The 19751-nt window shown below is 39.9% G+C and overlaps 1 non-coding gene across 1 annotated transcript; it reads right to left on the bottom strand.

Moving 5' to 3' along the window:
• Positions 1-17523: 17523 nt before the first annotated feature.
• LOC112999686 (small nucleolar RNA R71) lies at positions 17524-17630 on the bottom strand. Its single transcript, XR_003264896.1, has one exon. It is a non-coding gene; the product is annotated as a small nucleolar RNA R71 (small nucleolar RNA).
• Positions 17631-19751: the final 2121 nt, after the last annotated feature.

Consider the following 19751-nt stretch of genomic DNA (forward strand, 5'->3'; position numbering starts at 1 on the left):
AAGATCCGTCCCTGCATGAACTACCCCAACCGAACATAGTCCGCCATACCCCAGCCTCACCCACACCCGTAAAAGAATCTGTTCCCTTTGCAGAAGATAAGGGAAAGATGGAGGCGCTTGAAGAGAGGTTAAGAGCAGTCGAGGGCCTTGGCAATTACCCATTCTCGGATTTAGCGGATTTATGTCTCGTGCCCAACATCGTCATCCCTCCCAAGTTCAAAGTACCGGACTTTGATAAATACAAAGGAACGACATGTCCAAAGGGGCATCTTCGGATGTATTGCCGAAAGATGGGGGCGTATTCTGCGGATGAGAAATTGTTGGTCCATTTCTTTCAAGACAGCTTGGCCGGAGCAGCTGTAGCATGGTATACCAATCTGGAAGCTTCCCAGATCCGATCATGGAAGGACTTGGCAACTGCCTTCATTAGGAAGTACCAGTACAATACGGACATGGCTCCCGATCGAAACCAGCTTCAGGGTATGACTAAGCGAGAGCATAAGTCCATTAAGGAATATGCCCAAAGATGGAGAGATCTCGCAGCCCAAGTCGTACCGCCCATGACGGAGAGGGAGATGATCACAATTATGGTAGATACGTTACCCACGTTCTACTATGAAAAGCTGATAGGCTACATGCCAGCTAACTTTGCGGATCTCGTCTTCACCGGAGAAAGGATTGAATCCGGACTATGAAAAGGCAAGTTCGAATATGCTGCCAATATGGCCCCCAACAACAACAGAAGAGCCCCAATAGTGGGTGCGAGGAAAAAGGAAGGAGACGCCCACGCGGTCACCACCGCCCCAACGTGGATGAAAGCACCCCAAAATATCCAAAGCTCATACCAGCCCAATCCCCCAAATTTTTTAATCCGAGCCGGGAATTCCCTCCCGACTCAAGTAAAAGGACCACCCGCAGCAGAAAGAGCGCCGGCCCAACACACAGCTCCAGCCGCACCCCGGCCAGTTAATAATACAGCCCCCGGCGCGACCTATAAATATGCACAGCACCCGCCCCCGAAAGACAACTTCCCTCCTATTCCCATGGCATACTCCGAGTTATGGCCTTCATTATTGGAGAATCATTTGGTGGTGGCCATACCCGGGAAGGTTCTCCAGCCACCCTACCCCAAGTGGTATGACCCGGGTGCCAAGTGTGTGTACCATAGTGGAGTTCCCGGACACAATATTGACTCTTGCATCCCGTTCAAGTATAAGGTGCAGCACCTGATTAGTGCCGGCTGGCTATCGTTTCAAGAGGAAGGCCCAAATGTTAGAACCAACCCGCTAGCTAGTCATGGAGGGGCTAGCGTGAACACAGTCGAAGAGGATGGGCCATCACGGGCAAAGAGATTAGGAGAGGTGGCTACTTCTAGACGCTTCATCTATCAATCACTGCAAGCGGTGTGCATGGTCTCCCGTGGTGGAGACGAAAGGGATGAATGTTTGTTTCACCTTGGGGAGTCGCATGACATAGAAACCTGTCCCACGGTGGAAGAATTGCTTCAGCGGCTCATGGATTGCGGGCAGCTCGAAGTGTCCATAGGAGGGAGGGAAGAACCACAAATTTGCATGCAGTCGGAAGAGAAGAAGGTTCCTTTAACCCCCAAGGCCCTAGTGATATGTTTTACTAGGAAAGGGACTGGCTCCACACCCATATACCCCTGGACGGCGCCCCAACCAACGCCATTCGCATATCAAAGTAATAAGGCCGTTCCGTGGAAGTATACCCCTCCCGCGTCCAGCGAAAGAGTTGCAATCGAAGTTGACTCCCTATTAGCTAAGGTAACCAACATCACCGGCCTCAGTGGCGTAACCCGCAGTGGTCGGGTGTTCGCTTCCCCTCACCCGGCGGAATTGCCCTCCAAAGGGAAAGCGCCCATGGTCCAAGAGCCCACAGACATAGCCACCCCCTCGAAAGAAGTAGATCCTCCAATGGGAAGAGGGGCCAAAAAGAAAGAAGGCCTTCAAGGAAAAATAGTGACCTTGGAAGAGGCCCAAGAGTTCCTCCGCCTCATCCAACAAAGCGAGTTTAAGGTAGTCGAGCAACTGAATAAAACTCCAGCAAGGATCTCCTTGCTTGAACTACTCATAAACTTCGAGCCTCATCGTGCGCTGTTGATGAAGGTCCTTAACGATGCCCATGTAGCACATGATATCTCAGTGGAGGGTTTCGAAGGCATCGTTAATCATATAACCACCAACAACTACATCGCGTTTGCGGAAGAAGAGATTCCCGTTGAGGGGAGAGGACACAACAAGGCTCTACATGTGTCGGTGAGATGTATGGACCACGTTGTCGCAAAGGTACTTATCGACAATGGATCGAGTTTAAATGTAATGCCGAAGACCACTTTGGAAAAGCTTCCTTTTAGTGTGTCACGTTTAAAACCGAGCTCGATGGTGGTGCGAGCCTTTGATGGTACTCGGCGGGAAGTAATGGGAGAAATCGACATTCCCATTCAGATAGGTCCTCACACTTGCAATGTGGTGTTTCAAGTAATGGATATAAATCCCGCCTATAGCTGCCTCTTGGGAAGACCTTGGATTCATGCCCTGGGAGTGGTCCCTTCAACGCTTCACCAGAAATTGAAGTTCGCAGTGGGTGGACTTTTAGTGATAGTGTCGGGTGAAGAGGATATGTTAGTGAGCTGCCCCTCCTCCGCACCGTACGTAGAAGCGGCGGAAGAATCATTGGAAACGGCTTTCCAATCCTTTGAGGTGGTGAGCTGCGCCTCTGTGGAACCAAGTCCGTCGCTACCTTCTCTCTCCAACAGGGCCATAATGGTGGCACGTGTTATGCTCAGGAACGGATTTGAGCCCGGAATGGGTCTAGGCATGGACTGCCTCGGGAATGCCGACGTGGTCGATATCAAGGGAAATCCATACAAGTATGGATTAGTGTACGAACCCGGGATGCCGGGGAGGAGGAACGTGCCGTCAAGATTTCGGGCGGATAGGGTATGGCCCGGCTGTATTAGCCAGTGTTTCACCAGCGCTAGAATGGTGTCCGAGGAGGAAGTGGCCGCAATAGAAGAGGAGTTCCCTCAAGACCCACCAAGTTTTGTGCAACCATGCCACCCCGATTCCCAAGTGGGGAACTGGCGCGTGATAAGCCAGTCAGAAGTCTATACCGCTGATTCAATGTAATTAGAGCCTATAGATTTCCGTTCTCTTTTGTTTTGTGAAACCTACCTTATTAAATAAACAAAGAGATCTTGTTTCATCTGTTCTTGCAGTACCACCCTTTCTCATATCATTTTGCATGTTTTTTGTTTCTTTTGGCTTGTTTGGTATAGATATGAGGGTCGATTCTTTGAGGATCCTAACAACGAGGGTTTGACAATCGATTTCGATCGAGATATAAGCCAAGCGATAAACGAGGAAGAGGAAGAGGACGTCCTGTCACCAGAGTTGGAGAGGCTGGTCGCTCAGGAGGAACGTGAAATGAAGCCTCACCAAGAAGAAACCGAATTGGTAAACTTGGGGACCACAGAGAAAAAGAAAGAGGTAAAGGTAGGAACCGGTATGACCGCGCCTATCCGCCAAGGCTTGATAACCCTTCTTGAGGAGTATCGAGATGTCTTTGCTTGGTCGTATCTAGACATGCCCGGTCTGGATTCCGACATTGTGCAGCATAAGTTGCCTTTGAATCCTGGGTCTTCTCCGGTTAAGCAAAAGTTACGAAGAATGAAACCCGAGATGTCTTTAAAAATTAAAGAAGAAGTAAGGAAGCAGTTTGATGCAGGATTCTTAGCTGTGGCACGGTACCCGGAGTGGGTGGCCAACATTGTCCCAGTCCCGAAAAAGGACGGCAAGGACCCCTTGTATATGATATTAGATGAGTTGAAATCCCTTATGTTGTGGAAAGAAAAACAAGAGAGAAAAGAAAAAGGTAAAAAAAATAGTGGAAGAAATAATTCAAGATGAAAGAGAGAAAATAAGAGAGGAAGAAAGAAGAAAAATAATGAAAGAAATGAAAAGAGAAAAACATGCCTCCTATAGTAGTCATGACTCTTGCAAGAGTTTAAGTGAAGAACTTAGCGACTATTATAGAGGGTGCCATAGTTCACATACTAAACATCACTCCCAAAAAAGAGAAAAGGATAGAAGGCCTCAAGAGGTTAACATTAGCATCCCATATTTCCATGGAAAAGATAATGTTGAGGCCTACTTAGATTGGGAAATGAAGGTTGAACAACTCTTTGCTTGCCATCATATTAGCGGAAACAGAAAAGTTCCATTGGCTACCCTTAGCATTCAAGGGTATGCCCTCTATTGGTGGACTTCCCTTGTTAGGGAACGGAGGATTCATGGGGATCCTCCAGTAGAGTATTGGAATGATCTTAAGAGTGCCCTTAGGAAGAGGCACATTCCCTCCTACTATGAAAGGGAGCTTATGGACAAGCTCCAAAGGCTTAGACAAGGGAGTATGAGTGTTGAAGAATATAGATAACAAATGGAACTAATATTTTTAAGAGCTGGACTTAGAGTGGAGGAAAGAACAAGCATAGCTAGGTTCCTTAGTGGGCTTAATATAGAAGTGAGGGACAAGTTAGAACTCCTTCCATATAGGGACCTAGATGAGCTAGTCCAACTTTGTATAAGAGTGGAGCAACAACTTAAAAGAAAGCCTTCTTCAAAATCTTATGGCTCTCACTCTTATCCAAGGAAGGACCAAGTCCATGGAATTTTGGGGGCTGCACCTTCAAAACCCAAGGAAGATAAGGGTAAGACCATAGAGAAATACACCCGTAAGACTAGTTCCCAAGAAAGGACTAGCAACATTAAATGCTTCAAATGTCTTGGGAGAGATCACATTGCCTCTCAATGCCCCACAAAGAAAACCATGATCATGAGGGGTCAAGACATTTATAGTAGTCAATAGGAGACTACTTCTTGCCCTTCCTCTAGTGGAAGTGAAGATGAAGTAAGGGGTGAAAAGTCTAGTGAGGAAGTCTACCCCCACGAAGAAGGTGACCTCTTAATGGTTAGAAAGCTCCTTGGAGGTCAATCTTGTGATCTATCTCAATCCCAAAGAGAGAACATCTTTCATACAAGATGCAAAATTTTAGACAAAACTTGTTCTCTCATTGTGGATAGTGGATCTTGTTGCAATTGTTGTAGCACAAGATTGTTTCCAAGTTGAACCTCACTATCATTCCCCACCCAAAACCTTATAAACTTCAATGGCTCAATGAGCAAGGGGAAATGATAGTTAACCAACAAGTGAAGGTACCTTTCTCCATTGGGACATATAAGGATGAAGTTAATTGTGATATAGTTCCCATGGAGGCAGGACATATTCATTTAGGAAGGCCATGACAATTTGATAGGAAGATTATTTACAATGGCCTAACTAATGAAATTACCCTCACCCATCTTGGCATTAAATTTGTGTTGCATCCTCAAACACCTTCACAGGTGGCCAAAGATCAACTAACTATGAAAGATAAGAGGGATGAGGAAGAAAAACTAGAAAAACAAAATAAAAAGAAGGATAGCAAGGCCTTGTCTTCAAAGGCCAAGGGGAAGGAAAAGGAGGAAAAGGATTCCTCCAAGAAGATTGTTAAGAAGGAAAATCATTTTGCAACAAAAGGTGATATTAAAAGAGCACTCCTTCTTAAACAATCTTTCTACCTTCTCCTATCAAGGGAAACATCCCTTATCACCGCCATACCTCTTGAGCATGAGGTTATTCCTCAAGTAAAGGAGTTTTTGGATAAGGGTTTGGTTCGCAAGAGCTTAAATCCTTGTGCTTTCTTGGTGCCCAAAATAGGTATTATTAGGCACCGAATCCCTATGATAGGTGGTATGATGAATGTGTTGAGTGGTGCAACACTCTTTTGTAAAATCACTCATGCACCCAACATCTTCATGATTTCTATACATAGGGACTCATTAGGTAGGTTTGTTCTTATTTTTTGTTTCAATGCAAACCTAGGTGCTCATGTGGGACACCTTAGGTTTGTCGTAATTTTTTGTAGGAATAATCAACATGAAAATAAAGAAAAAGGTATGTTTTATTCCATTACTTTCCTTAACTTTTTAAATAGTGATCAAGGGCTTCCATGGACCCTAAAAGAATAAAGGTCATTCCTGAGTGGCCTACTCCACCAAGTATAAGGGAAATTTAGGGCTTCAATATCTTAACAAACTTTTACAAAAGGTTTGTCCCATATTTTTCCATACTTGTAGCACCACTCATTTAGTTGGTGAGGAACTATATTCTCTTATGGGAAGATGGCCAGGAAAGGGGTTTTCAATCCTTACCGTACTCTAGCATACCCAACATCACTAATACATATGTTTTTATTCTTTTTACAGGTGTTGAGGAAAGAATTAATGAGTTTCAAGAACCTCTGGATTTGAGGTCAAATCCTTTTCAAGGGGGAGGGAATGATGCAATCCCACCCCCCAAGGTCATTGGATAGAAGACTCCAAGAAGATTGGGCCAAAGATGCAAGAGAAGGCCCTAGGGTTCTCATGAGCCTTAGGGTAGATTTCAGGCCCATGGGCTAAGTATGAGCCCACTTATCTTTGTACATATTATATTAAGGCTTCATTAATTTTGGGTCTTGTATTTAGGGCTCCATAATGTAGGTAGGGTACCCTAGAAATATAGGATTTTTCAGCCCTTATATTTTAGGGTACCTAGACTAGTTTTTGTATTAGGGGTAGTTTTGTAATTTCACATGCACTAAGTGAATATTTGATGTGTGTGCTTGGAAATAAATTTAATTGAATTGGTAGAAGCCCAATCCAATTAAATTTTAGAGGGGGAGGTGAGCATTTGCTTACTACACCCCATTGCCAGATCATATAGTCACACTTTGTGCATGTCCTTCATGCTTTACATGCCTCATGACACCTAAGCACACTTAGTGGAGAATCTTGGATTAGTGGGCTAAATATAACTAAAATTCACTAATCATAATTAGTGAAATTTTGGCTCCACAAATTCATTTTCAAATTCAAGTAAAATTTGAATTGAAATTCAAATTTCCTTCCAATTATTGTGACACTTAGGCTATAAATAGAGGTCATGTGTGTGCATTTTTATAACTTTGATCATTTGAATATTAAACTTCAGATTTCAGAGCTCGTTTAGAGCACAAAATTTTGTGCTCTTCTCTCCCTCTCCCTTCATTCATCTTCTTCTTCCTCCAAGCTCTTATCCTTGACCTCCTATGGTGGTGAGCTTCTTCTAGACTCCTCTTCTCCTTGAAGTGATGTCTCCTCTCTCTCTTCCTTCTCCATTCCGCTGCCATTCATCTTCCAAGAAGCAAAGGAATCCATTGATGAAGAATATCCTAGGCCTACAAACTCCAATGGAGCTTACGTCATAGTGTATGAAATTCTTTTAGCCTATTATTTGATTTTTGGTCTAATCCTTCATGTTAATTAGTCCTTAACATGTTCATGCAAAATTCTTAGAGAGTCTTAGATTGTGAACCTTTTCTTGAACTTTTAGGTTTCCTTATGATTGTGTCTATTGTGAATTTTAGTTTTGGTGATTGAATTGCTGGCTGAAATGTTGATCCTAAGTGAATATTGAACTTCTAAAACTGTGGTAAATAATCCTAGTGAGTTCAACATACATAGGAAGGTTGAAAGTAAGCCCAATGCATAGTTGACATGGGGAAAAGAAAGCTGGAGTTAGGTTTTGAAGACCAGAAAATTGATTTCGACTTGTTTGTGGAAGAGAAGCCTACTCCAGAACACAATGTTTGCTTGCAGGTAATGAGAGAAGGTTAAGAGGTTTTGAAGGTGAGAACCAAAACATGAGATTGCCTAGAGTGGTAAAAGCGTCAAGCTAATGACATTAAAGAAGCGCTTCCTGGGAGGCAACCCAGTTTTAATCTTTGTTGTGTTTGTTTTTACATGCATTTGATCATTAGGAACTTGCTTGATAATCTTTACATGGAGCATATCAACCTCTCTTTGAATGAGAAATTAAGGGTTTTAATTTCTTGGGAAAGGACTAAGTTATAACTTAGAAAAAAAAATATTTTTGAAAATTAGTCCTTTCGCTAAGCGTCTGCTTCTCGCTACGCGCATAATCACTCATGCGCTAAGCCACGAGTTCAATCACTCAGCGCACCACCCTGGCACCTGAGGTTGATTATTTCCACTAAGCCAACCAAGGTTTAGCTAAGCCAAAATCAATTCAAGTTGAATTCCGCTAAGCGACAAACTGATCGCTGAGCGATGGCTTCCCTTGGCTAAGCGCGACCCTATGTCGCCAAGTGCTATTTATTGCGGTCAGAATTAAGGGCCATGGGGCTGAGCGCGTAATCTGCTGTCTAAGTTGATATTCTTGCGGTTTAAACTGGATTTGATTTAGCTTAGCGCCATTCATATCCGCTAAGCTTAATTGCTTGCGGTAGCTTGTACGCTAAGCGGATCTCTTAACCGCTCAACGCTAGCTTCACTGCACATAAAATACATGATTTTTGCTAAGCGGGCTTAGATCTTGGCTTAGCGAGAGTTGCATGTTTTATGATCTGCAGATCTTACTAAGCGGTAGATTTAACTCGCTAAGCTAAGTATTTGTGTGCTAAAAAAAAACCCAAACGACTCTCCTGCTTAGCGCGAGCTTCGCTAAGCAGCTAGCCTTGGAAAACCAAACGACTCTCTGTTTGCTAAGCGAGAGCGTCAAAAAAGCATTGGTTAAGTGTAACTTTAGCACAATGACAAATGTTGAGTGTAGGGATAGCTAGACAATTTTGCATAAACCATATCATCTCATTCTCCCTGCCATACCCTAATTTCGTCCGGGGACCATTTTTTGTCGGCATGCGACCTACGTTTGACCTCCTCAAAATGTTTAACACCGATTGTTGTGGAATTCGTAAAGTTCCGAGTTGTTTCGGGAAGAAACCGGTCAAAAACACGAAAACAAGATTGTATTTAGCAAAGTGAGGTGTGTGTAAATAAACTATTACACTATAATTTCATCCGAGGGCCATTGTTTATCTCTTCAGAAGGCTTAATACTCATCGCGGAGGAATCCGTAAAGTTTTGTGAAGGAGGAAGCAACTGGGCGGCAAGCTCCTCCATGTTTTGTTGAAAAATGGTTTCCGGGTCTTCCGCGGCCTCGTAATGCTTCCGTAAAATTTCTGAAAACCTTGGGTAAGCATATTTCACTTAACATTGGTGAAAGGGAAGAGAAAAAAAGATGAAAATCAAATCCGAAACACTTCCGTAGCTTTTCCGTAAAGTATGAAAAGGGAGGTGAACTTAGTAATTGGGGTGCGCTTAGGAATCTTCCTCAACAAGCCTCTTGGCGGCAAGCACCTCCATTTTTTCCTATAAATAGGGGAGGGGGGCTGTTTCAAATTATTTCGAACCCCTTGGCTATGCATTTCGACTGTTTTGAGTGAAAAAATATATTTTCGTGAAGAAAATCCAAGCCGAGGTGCTTCTGTAACGCTTCCGTAAGCGATTCTGTGGAAATTCTTCATCGTTCTTCACCGTTCTTCGTTCGTTCTTCGTAGTTCTTTAGTCTTCAACCGGTAAGTTCCCGAAATCGAATCATTCAATTCATTCTATGCACCCTTAGTGGTCCTTACTTGTTTTGTGTACTTTCACTTTAATTTCGCTCACTTTCAGTTTTCTTTTCTTCCGCTTTAACGAGCTTTTAACCGTTTATTTAAGCTGTTTTCTCACCTAATAAATGGTAAAATGAATTTCAACCGATCATTTGTGTTGTAATCTCGTTTAATCACCATTAAAATAAAATCTAACCGATTGTTCACACTTTAACCATGGTTAAACCAAAAAAGGCAAAATAATAATAAAATAATCAAAATATCTTCGAATAAAATAATAAAAAAAAATCAATCGGACGTTTATCTTTGCAAGTTTCCTTGAATGAATTGACTAAATAACCAAAGTGAAACTAAAGCTAAAATCAACTCACAAATCAAGCTTTGTCCGCAAAAATCACTAAAAACCGTTTTAAGGTCCAACGCCTTAAATGGTCCTCTTTGCTTTTATCAGGTAACATGGACTGTTCAAAAGCATAAAATCAACATGTAACTTTACCGCTTTTGCAAGAACTACGTAGGTCTGATTTTCTCATCGCAATTGAGGATACGTAGGATCAAAAGCCCCGCTTTTGTGGACCACCCCAAGAGATCATTAATGGTCCAATGCCTTAACGTTTATCTCCTTTCAAAAACAAAGAGATCGTCAATGGTCTAACACCTTAACGTTTCTCTCCTTTCAAAAGAATCAAAATATCATTTAAATGGTCCATTAGAAAGTTATGACTTTTAGAAAAACATAAAACCAATTTGAAAAAGTCAAAAACTATTTGAAGAGTTACATCTTTTGATTTGTTCAGAAACTATCACTGGTAATCGATTACCTAATTAGTGTAATCAATTACACAAAGTTTTTTTTTTGTGAAAGAATGTGACTCTTCACATTTGAATTTGAATTTCAACGTTCAAGCACACTGGTAATCGATTACCAAAACATTGTAATCGATTACAACTTTTTGAAATCAATTGGAACGTTGTAAATTCAGTTGAAAACTTTTTCAAAAACATTTTGCCACTGATAATCGATTACCAGAGAGTAAAGACTCTTTGGTAAACAAGTTTTGAGAAAAATCCATGTGCTATTCAGTTTTTGAGAAAACTTTTTCATACTTATCTTGATTAAGTCTTCTCTTGATTCTTGAATCTTGAGTCTTGAATCTTGATCTTAATTCTTGGAAGCTTGAATCTTGAAACTTGATTCTTGATTCTTGAAATCAAATTTCCTCTTGAACCTTAAAGTTTTCTTGATTCAATCTTGAACTCATTCTTGATCTTTGAGCTTTTTGTCATCACCTTTGTCATCATCAAAACATCTTTGAATCAATCTTGATTCATCATGAAGCTTGCTTCTACAAGTAGAACTCACTGAGCGCACCTTTTGCACTGAGCGAGTCTATCAATAGGAGTTGTATTCTTCTACAGAATTCGCTGAGCATATTTGTCGCGCTAAGCTCCCATAACTTAGTAGAATTTGTGAAAATTTTACTGTGTAATACCGCTAAGCGTGGCTCAGGGAGAGCTAAGCGCACATCATTACGGAAAGTTTTAGGCTTAGTGGGATCTATAGGCGCCAAGCGGGTATAGTGTTTTTTGTGAAGACTCACTAAGCGGTCTATATTGTTTTGTAAGGACCGCTAAGTGAATGCTGTTTTGCTAAGCGACCTTTATCTTTCTTCTAAATTAATTTTCTTTCCAATGTTCATATTCTTTTCTTACAGATGGCCTCAAGAAAGAGAGCAAGAGCTAAAGACATCCCTTCATCATCCAACCCACCTCCTCCTGACTCATCAGCATACTACCTAGAGGATGGTTCAGACTTTTCTGACTGGATGGACTAGTGAGGAAGTTGTGGTCCATCTTGACAGGAATGTGGATATTTTTGGAGATTTTATGCTTCTTTTTGTGTTTTTGAATTATTAGTATAACTTTGATGTCAGTACATTAGTTACTTTTTGTTAGTTTTGTGCATGAGTAGTATAGTTGCTCATCTTGAAGCATCTTGAAGCAATAGTTACTTTGATGTCAGTACATTAGTTACACTTGCCGGTTGCGAACAGAATCCCCTTTGTATGGATGATGCCACAAACAATAGTGGCCAAAGGACCTATTGCTTTTTATATGCATTTGGTCATTTCAATCAATGTGCAATGTTTTCATATTCGTAAACAAGTCTTGGTGGAAAGAAAATGATATGCATTTTTTTTTACATGGGATATGAAAGATTACCATCGTTTTGTCCTTCTTGCAAGATGATTGGACACTCTCTTGCTGAGTGCAAAATGAAACCCATGCACTCTACAAACGCTTTGGCCTATCTATTTTGGCCTTTTCACACCTCCACCGAAGGGTAGGTTGTGACAGTTGACGACTCCACTGGGGATTGTGTTAGAGAGTTAGGCCATTCAATCAATGTGCAATGTTTTTATCATGACTTCTTTATTTATGTTCCCTTTTCCCCTTTATCTTTTGTTTTGTCCATATTTGAATATAAACTTTGCTATGTTTTTGTGTTTGGTGTGTGTTTTTCTATCAATTACATTCATAGTTAGAAAATACTTTTTTCTATGCACACATGACACCTACACCTCGCACACACATTGAGATATTAGACCCTATACCCGGGTCTATGTGAGCCATAAGGAGTGGAGGTCAATCTGTGGTCATGCTGGGTCTCCGACTCGCTTGATGACAGTGAAGCCTCAACTGGAGTTTTCCTCCTTTAGTGAAGATATCTCTAGAAGCCAGTAAAGTTACTTGAAACCACTCTTTAGAGTTGTCACTAGAAGGGGACTTTTGGATCTTTTCCATTAGATTCCTGAATTAAGGGCACATAGCAAACTTACTCTGGCATATTCATGCATTGCATTTTTCATAAATCACTGCATCATCATACGCCTTCATTTAGCATGCTTTTATTCTGCCAACTGCATATATTCTACTTCCATCATTTGCATGTCATGTTTACTTCTATAAACCAACCATGTTGGGATTATACACTCATTTTTCTAAGAAAAAAATGATTGAAAATCATTTGAATGTGGTACCTAATGCATGGTTAACTAGGAAAATGATGGTTCTTCGGGCTTCTCAATCTCATAATTACATTTGCCATGCATATCATGAGTATGCCTTAGTCATTCATCTCTATGATAGGTTGTTGAAGTATAGCCCATCAAAATTACTATTCCTTGGATTAAGGGGTGGAACCAAGCACATGTTTTTAAGAAAAGGTTTATCAAGTCAAGGTCAAGTATGGAAGTAACCAGCTTGTAAAAGTTGGGGCAGAAGATGGATCGAGTTACATCGTTTCTTTGTCTACTGCCAACACATAATTGTGCCAATTTTTTATTATATATTATGATTGTTTTATACTGGATATGTATTTGTGTGGGTGGAAAATAGTTTGTTTTAATGCCTTTCGCTATCACTTGACTCTCATACATTGCAACAAGTTTAGGCCATGAAATGATACTTGTACGGTATGGCATGCTCTACTCTTTTAATTCATTATAAATTGTTGAATTTTTTTCTCCTCTATGCTCATGATTTGTTTTTTGATGTTGACAAAGCGGAAGAGATAGATAAAAGATAAGATAGTAAGGGTTCATGAGAGTTTTTTTATGAAATATATGTAATCTTCAACTGTTTCATATAAGCAATCATGGCAAAATCAAGGGGGAGTAAACTATACAGATAGATTTTTTTTTTTATTGCTCCTAACCTACAGATGGTTGTCATCACCAAAAAGGGGGAGAATGTGAATCTTGCAGGCTTTGATGATGTCAAAAAGAATTTACTTGATAATGATTGTTATCATCAAAAAGGGAGAGAATGTGAATCATGCATGTTTTGATGATGTCGAAAAGAAATCACTTGATAATGATTGTCATCATCAAAAATGGGGAGAATGTGAATGTATGAATCCTTTGTGGTACAAGTAGAGGGTACATCTACTTGAGGATTGTTATACTGAGAACAAGAGAGGGTACATCTCTTGTGGATCAGTTCAAATGGAGGGTACATCCACTTGGTTAGTCAAAGAGAACAAGGGAGGGTATATTCCTTGTGGATCTTTGGCTTGTAAAGGATTTTACAAGGTTGAAAGAAATCTCAAGAACCGCAGGTTGCTTGGGGACTGGATGTAGGCACGGTTTGTGGCTGAACTAGTATAAATCTTGTGTTTGTCTTCTTCTTCCTTACACTCTTTAACTTCTGCTGTGTACTTTTAATTATCGCTTTTACTTTTGGTTACGTTTCTATTTTTGTTCTTTAATTTCTTAACTTAGTAGTAAAAGCCTAATCGAATATAGTAACATTAAGAAGGATAGGTTTTTTAATTAGTCAAGACACGTTCATAATTAATTCAACCCCCCCTTCTTAATTATTCCGAGGCCACTTGATCCAACAAGTGGTATCAGAGCAAGTATCTTGTAGAAAAGTTTCACAACTTCAAGATTCATGGCCTCCTCAAATTCTTTGTTTCCTGAAGGAAACTCCATCCATAGGCCACCTATCTTTAATGGTGAGGGTTACCACTATTGGAAAACTCGAATGCAAATTTTTATTGAAGCCATAGATTTAAACATTTGGGAAGCAATAGAAATAGGACCTTACATACCCACCATATTAGATGCAAGCATTAGTACAACAACAGAAAAACCTAGAGATAAGTGGACTGAAGAGGATAGAAGAAGAATCAAATATAATCCTAAAGCCAAAAACCTTATCACTTCTGCCTTAGGAATTGATGAATATTTTAGAGTGTCAAACTGTTCAAATGTATCATACCCTAATTTCGTCCGGGCACCATTGTTTGTTGGCATGCGACCTTCTCTTGACCGCCTCAAAATGTTTAACACCCATTGTTATGTAATTTGAAAAGTTTCGCAACACCCCAGAAGGAAAAAAACAAGCATTGTTGCATAATCCGTGAAGATCCGCAACATTTTGGGAGTTAAAAAGAGCATTGTTGCATAATCCCTAAAGTTTCACAACATTCCGGAAAGAAAATGGATGTGGTTATGTAATCCGTAAAGTTTCGTAACGTTTCGGAAATGAATCAACAAAAAAAAACAAAAAGGGGTGTATTTAGTAAAAAGGGGGTGCAAATAGCAACCAGGCCCACTTGGGCCTTCCTGAGGGTTCCAACAGAAGGCGGTACCTTTTGGTGGAAGCAACCCTGCTCGCCTGGGCAAGCTAAGCTCGCCTAGGCAAGCTGGGCGGCAACCACCTCCCTCTTTTCTCCTATAAATAGGGGAAAGAGGGCAGAGCAAAAATGTTCAGCCCTTCTGGTATTGAGGATTCTCTCGAAATTAGTGAAAAAAATTGTTTTCGTGAAGAAAATCCAAGTAGAGGTGCTTCCGTAATGCTTCTGAGACGTTTCCATGGGCGATTTCGTGGAGATTCTTCACCATTCTTTGTTCGGTCTTCATCGTTCTTCGGTCTTCAACCGGTAGGTTCCCAAAATCGAATCTTTCAATTCATTCTATGCACCCTTATTGGTCCCTACTTGTTTCACGTACTTTTATTTTCATTTCGTTTGTTTTTCATACCCCCTTTTAACATGCTTTAACCGTTTATTTGAGTCGTTTTCTCACCTAATAAATGATAAAATTAATTTCAACCGATCATTTGAGTTTTAATCTCGTTTAATCACTGTTAAAATAAAATCCAACCGATCATTCACGCCGTAATCTTGGTTAAATAAAAAAAAAGGCAAAAATAATAATAAAATAATCAAAATATCTTTGAATAAAATAATAAAAAAATATCAATCGGACGTTTTTCTTTGAAAGTTTCCTTGAATGAATTAACTATTAACCAAAGTGAAACTAAAGCTAAAATCAAGTCACAAATCAAGCTTTGTCGCAAAAATCACTAAAAACCGTTTTAAGGTCCAACGCTGATGTGCCATTATTTTCTCCTATTTCTTAACCCTTTTTGCACCATTTTAAGTACTGAAGAGGGCAGACTATTTTATTCAACAAAATTAGATCTTATCTTATCTTATCTTACCTAGATATTATTTAGATTTGATCTCATCTAGATATTATTTCATCTAGATCTTATCTTGTCCTATCTTATCTAGATTTGATTTGATTTTATTTATGGGCTTGGATTTAAAACAAATTTGTAAGCTTTGGGGCTGGAAAAAAAAACTATATAACAACACCAAGGTTCCAGTTTAGGCCCCCTCTCTCCTCTCTCTCTTCTCTCCCCCTATTTTCGTTTTCTACTTTTAGGCTTTTCTTTGAGACATTTTTTTTCGTTTTGCAATTCCAGTAGCAATAAAATTTCGTTCTTCAATTTATAAGTTCGTTATCTATTGATTAATGGAAGGCTAAGTCCCCAGCGTTGCTTTCTCTTGAGGATCAAGCGTAGTTCTCTTTGAGGTTCTATTATTACTTTTAAATTCTGTTCAGTTTTTCCTCTTCACTAATTACTCTAAATTTGTTGCTATTAATTCATGCATGCTTAGTGCTTGATTAATTGTCTCTGCGCTTAATTTACGTTCATGCTTAATGATCGTTTATGAGTAATTGGTGTATGTGTTGCTTAATCACATAATGAATGCCTTATGTTAAATTTCGCTTAGTAATTTAATTTAGGGTTGGATTAAGTGGTTAAACTAATAAAGGATAAATTCTCGCAACCTAGGATAAGAGACTTGCTTGTGAATCAAAGGGAAGCAACATATTTTAATTCTGATATTTTTCTAATTCAATTTTACTCGCTATCTAATTTACAAAAGCAATTAACCCCCCCCCCCCCAATTTGTTACTATTTCCTACTATCTGTTATGAACATTTGGTTTATCATTGCTCATTGGGAAACGACCTAGGATCACTTCCTAGTTACTACATTTTATTGTTTATTTGATTCGGGTATGGCCTCGATCAAATTTGGCACCGTTGCCGGGGAGCAGTGTCCAAAGGTTCATAATAGCTAGTGTCGTGCTAGTGTTTAATTCTTGTGTTCGTGTTAGTGTTGTGTTAGTGTGTGTGTTAGTTAGTGTTGTTTAGTGTCTTGATATTTTGTTTAGTGTGTGTTCTGTTTTAGTTTTTCTGTTAAGTGCTTCCCTTGTTTCAGTTTTGGGTGTTTTGCGACCACTTTTGCTTGCGGCAAAACTGAGTGGTAGTGGAAATCCCTTAGCGAAAGATTTTAGAGACCACCCCTGCTGAATTAATTATGATTTTTTGTTTTGGTAGCTAGAGTTGTTATTTTTGGATGAATTTTTTTGTGGTCACTTCTTTTAATCCATATTTTGTGTGAAAAATAGCTAGAGCCTTTAGTTTGGTCAGATTTGAAAGTTCCAAAAAAGTAGCAAATTTTATTTTTGTCAAAACTTCAAACGGCCATAACTTTTGCTCCAGGTATCAGAATGACTATTATTATATATGTATTTGGGTAGAAAAAAATTTCCCATGTCGTGGCATCCCGCCATAGGCCGGCTGAGGTCTCCTTCTTCCAAAAATTGCAATTATGTCAAAAGTTTTTTATTTTCCAAGTATTATTCACTTATTTTTCTTAACTTATCATTTTTAGCTTATATAGTTAGACTTCGAGTTTTCATTTGAAATTTTTTGTGCTATCTTCTCATCATTTTATAAGGTTTCTCACAAAATTTCAAGTCATTTGGATATCATTTAATGGTAGTTGTAGTTCAAACCTACACTGTTACTTGCATAAGAAGGCAACTAATTGTGCATGTTGAATCTAGTGTATGACTAGAGGCAATCCATCTGACTTACAACGCTTTGATCCTGAGATAGATAGGACATTTCATAGATTAGTTAGACCTCATTTAGTACCTTTTGAGCATCCTCAGCATTATGTTATTGGTGACTTTGAGCATTCTGATTTTGAACATTCTGAGAACATGGCACAACCTCCACCCCGTGAGAGGACTCTAAGGGAAATGGCTGCACCTGATTTAACCTAAGAAAGCTTGGAGGGAATATTTCAGGACCACGACCATCAGAAAGGATATTTCAGGTATTAGACAACTCAGGGGAGAGAGCCTATATGAATACTGGGAGAGATTTAAGAAATTATGTGCCAGTTGCCCTCACCACTAGATTTTAGAGCAGCTTTTTCTCCAATATTTTTATGAAGGACTCAGCAACATGGAGAGAAGTATGATAGATGTTGCTAGTGGTGGAGCCCTTGGTGACATGACCCCTGCTGAAGCCAGAAATTTAATTCAGAAGATGGCTTCAAAATCCCAACAATTTAGTGCCAGAAGTGATGCTATTGTCATTAGAGGAGTGCATGAAGTAGCCACGAATTCATCAGGTGAGACTAAGAAGCTTGAAGGTAAACTAGATGCCTTGGTTAACCTGGTAACCCAACTGGCCATGAATCAAAAATCTGCACCTGTCGTCAGACTCTATGGTTTATGCTCCTCTACTGACCACCACACAGACCTTTGCCCTTCTGTGCAGCAATCTGAAGCAATTGAACAGCCTAAAGCTTATGTTGCAAACATCTACAATAGACCTCCTCTACCTCAGCAGCAAAATCAGCCACAACAGAACAATTATGACCTCTCCAGCAACAGGTACAATCCCGGGTGGAGGAATCATCCCAACCTTAGATGGTCAAATCCTTCACAACAGCAGCAACAACAACAACAACCTTATTTTCAAAATGTTGCTGGCCCAAGCAGACCATACGTTCCTCCACCAATCCAGCAACAACAACAACAACAACAACCCCAGAAACAACAAACAGTTGAGGCTCCTCCACAACCTTCCCTTGAAGAACTTGTGAGGCAAATGACTATGCAAAACATGCAGTTTCAAAAAGATACCATAGCCTCCATTCAGAGCTTAACTAATTAGATGGGACAATTGGCTACACAGTTAAATCAACAACAACCCCAGAATTCTGATAGATTACCTTCTCAATCTATCTAGAATCCCAAAAATGTGAGTGGCATTAGATTGAGGTCGGGAAAGTAGTGTCAAGGACCTCAACCAGCAACATCTTCCTCATCCGCAAACGAACCTGCCCAACTTCACTCTACTCTAGAAAAAGGTGATGACAAAAATTTAAAGGGTAAGTTACCTAACAATTTCTATGCAGGTGAATCTTCCACTGGTAATTCTGATTTATAGAAGCAGCACATCCTTCTTACATTCCCTCCAAGAGCAATTTCCAACAAAAAAATGGAAGAGGCAGAGAAGGAGATCTTGGAAACATTTAGAAAAGTAGAGGTAAACATACCTCTGTTGGATGCAATAAAGCAAATTCCAAGATATGCTAAATTCTTGAAAGAGTTGTGCACTCATAAGCGGAAGCTTAAAGGAAGGGAAAGAATTAGCATGGGCAGAAATGTCTCCGCATTGATTGGTAAATCTGTTCCCCAAATCCCTAAAAAATGTAAAGATCCAGGTACATTCAGCATACCTTGTATTATAAGGAACAATAAGTTTGACAATGCCATGCTAGATTTAGGAGCTTCTGTTAGTGTTATGCCTCTGTCTATTTTTAATTCTCTATCTCTTGGTCCTTTACAGTCAACTGATGTGGTAATTCATTTAGCTAATAGAAGTGTTGCCTATCCTGCTGGTTTCATAGAGGATGTCTTAGTTAGAGTTGGTGAACTGATTTTCCCTGTTGATTTTTATATTTTGAATATGGAGGAGGGATTTTATAAAGGATCAGTTCCCATCATTCTTGGCAGACCTTTTATGAAAACTGCTAGAACTAAGATAGATGTATATGCAGGCACACTATCCATAGAGTTTGGTGATATAACTATTCATTTTAATATTCTGGATGCTATGAAATACCCATATGAAGATCTTTCTGTATTTCGTGCTGAAATAATTGACCATGTTGTTGATGAATACATGACTGATCTTTACTCTAATCTGCATGCCTCTCACTCTTCATGCATTGAGTCTGAAATTGTACTTGATCATATGTCTGAATTTGATGCTGAGAGTGAATCTGAAAGTGATATTGATTGCATGTCTGGTGGTGGTGTTTTACCTCTCGAGATTGATTTTATAGAGTCAGATAGGACTAACCATGTTTCAGGAAGTACACATACCTCTGACTTTCTTTATGAGGTACAGGCTGAGAAACCATCTCCTTCTACCACTATCCAGCCGACCACACCAGAATTGAAGCCTCTGCCATCAAATTTAAAATACGCTTACTTGGATGATAGCAAAAGTTTTCCAGTGATTTA

Source organism: Glycine max, chromosome 15, assembly GCF_000004515.6.
Source record: "Glycine max cultivar Williams 82 chromosome 15, Glycine_max_v4.0, whole genome shotgun sequence".
NCBI lineage: Eukaryota > Viridiplantae > Streptophyta > Magnoliopsida > Fabales > Fabaceae > Glycine > Glycine max.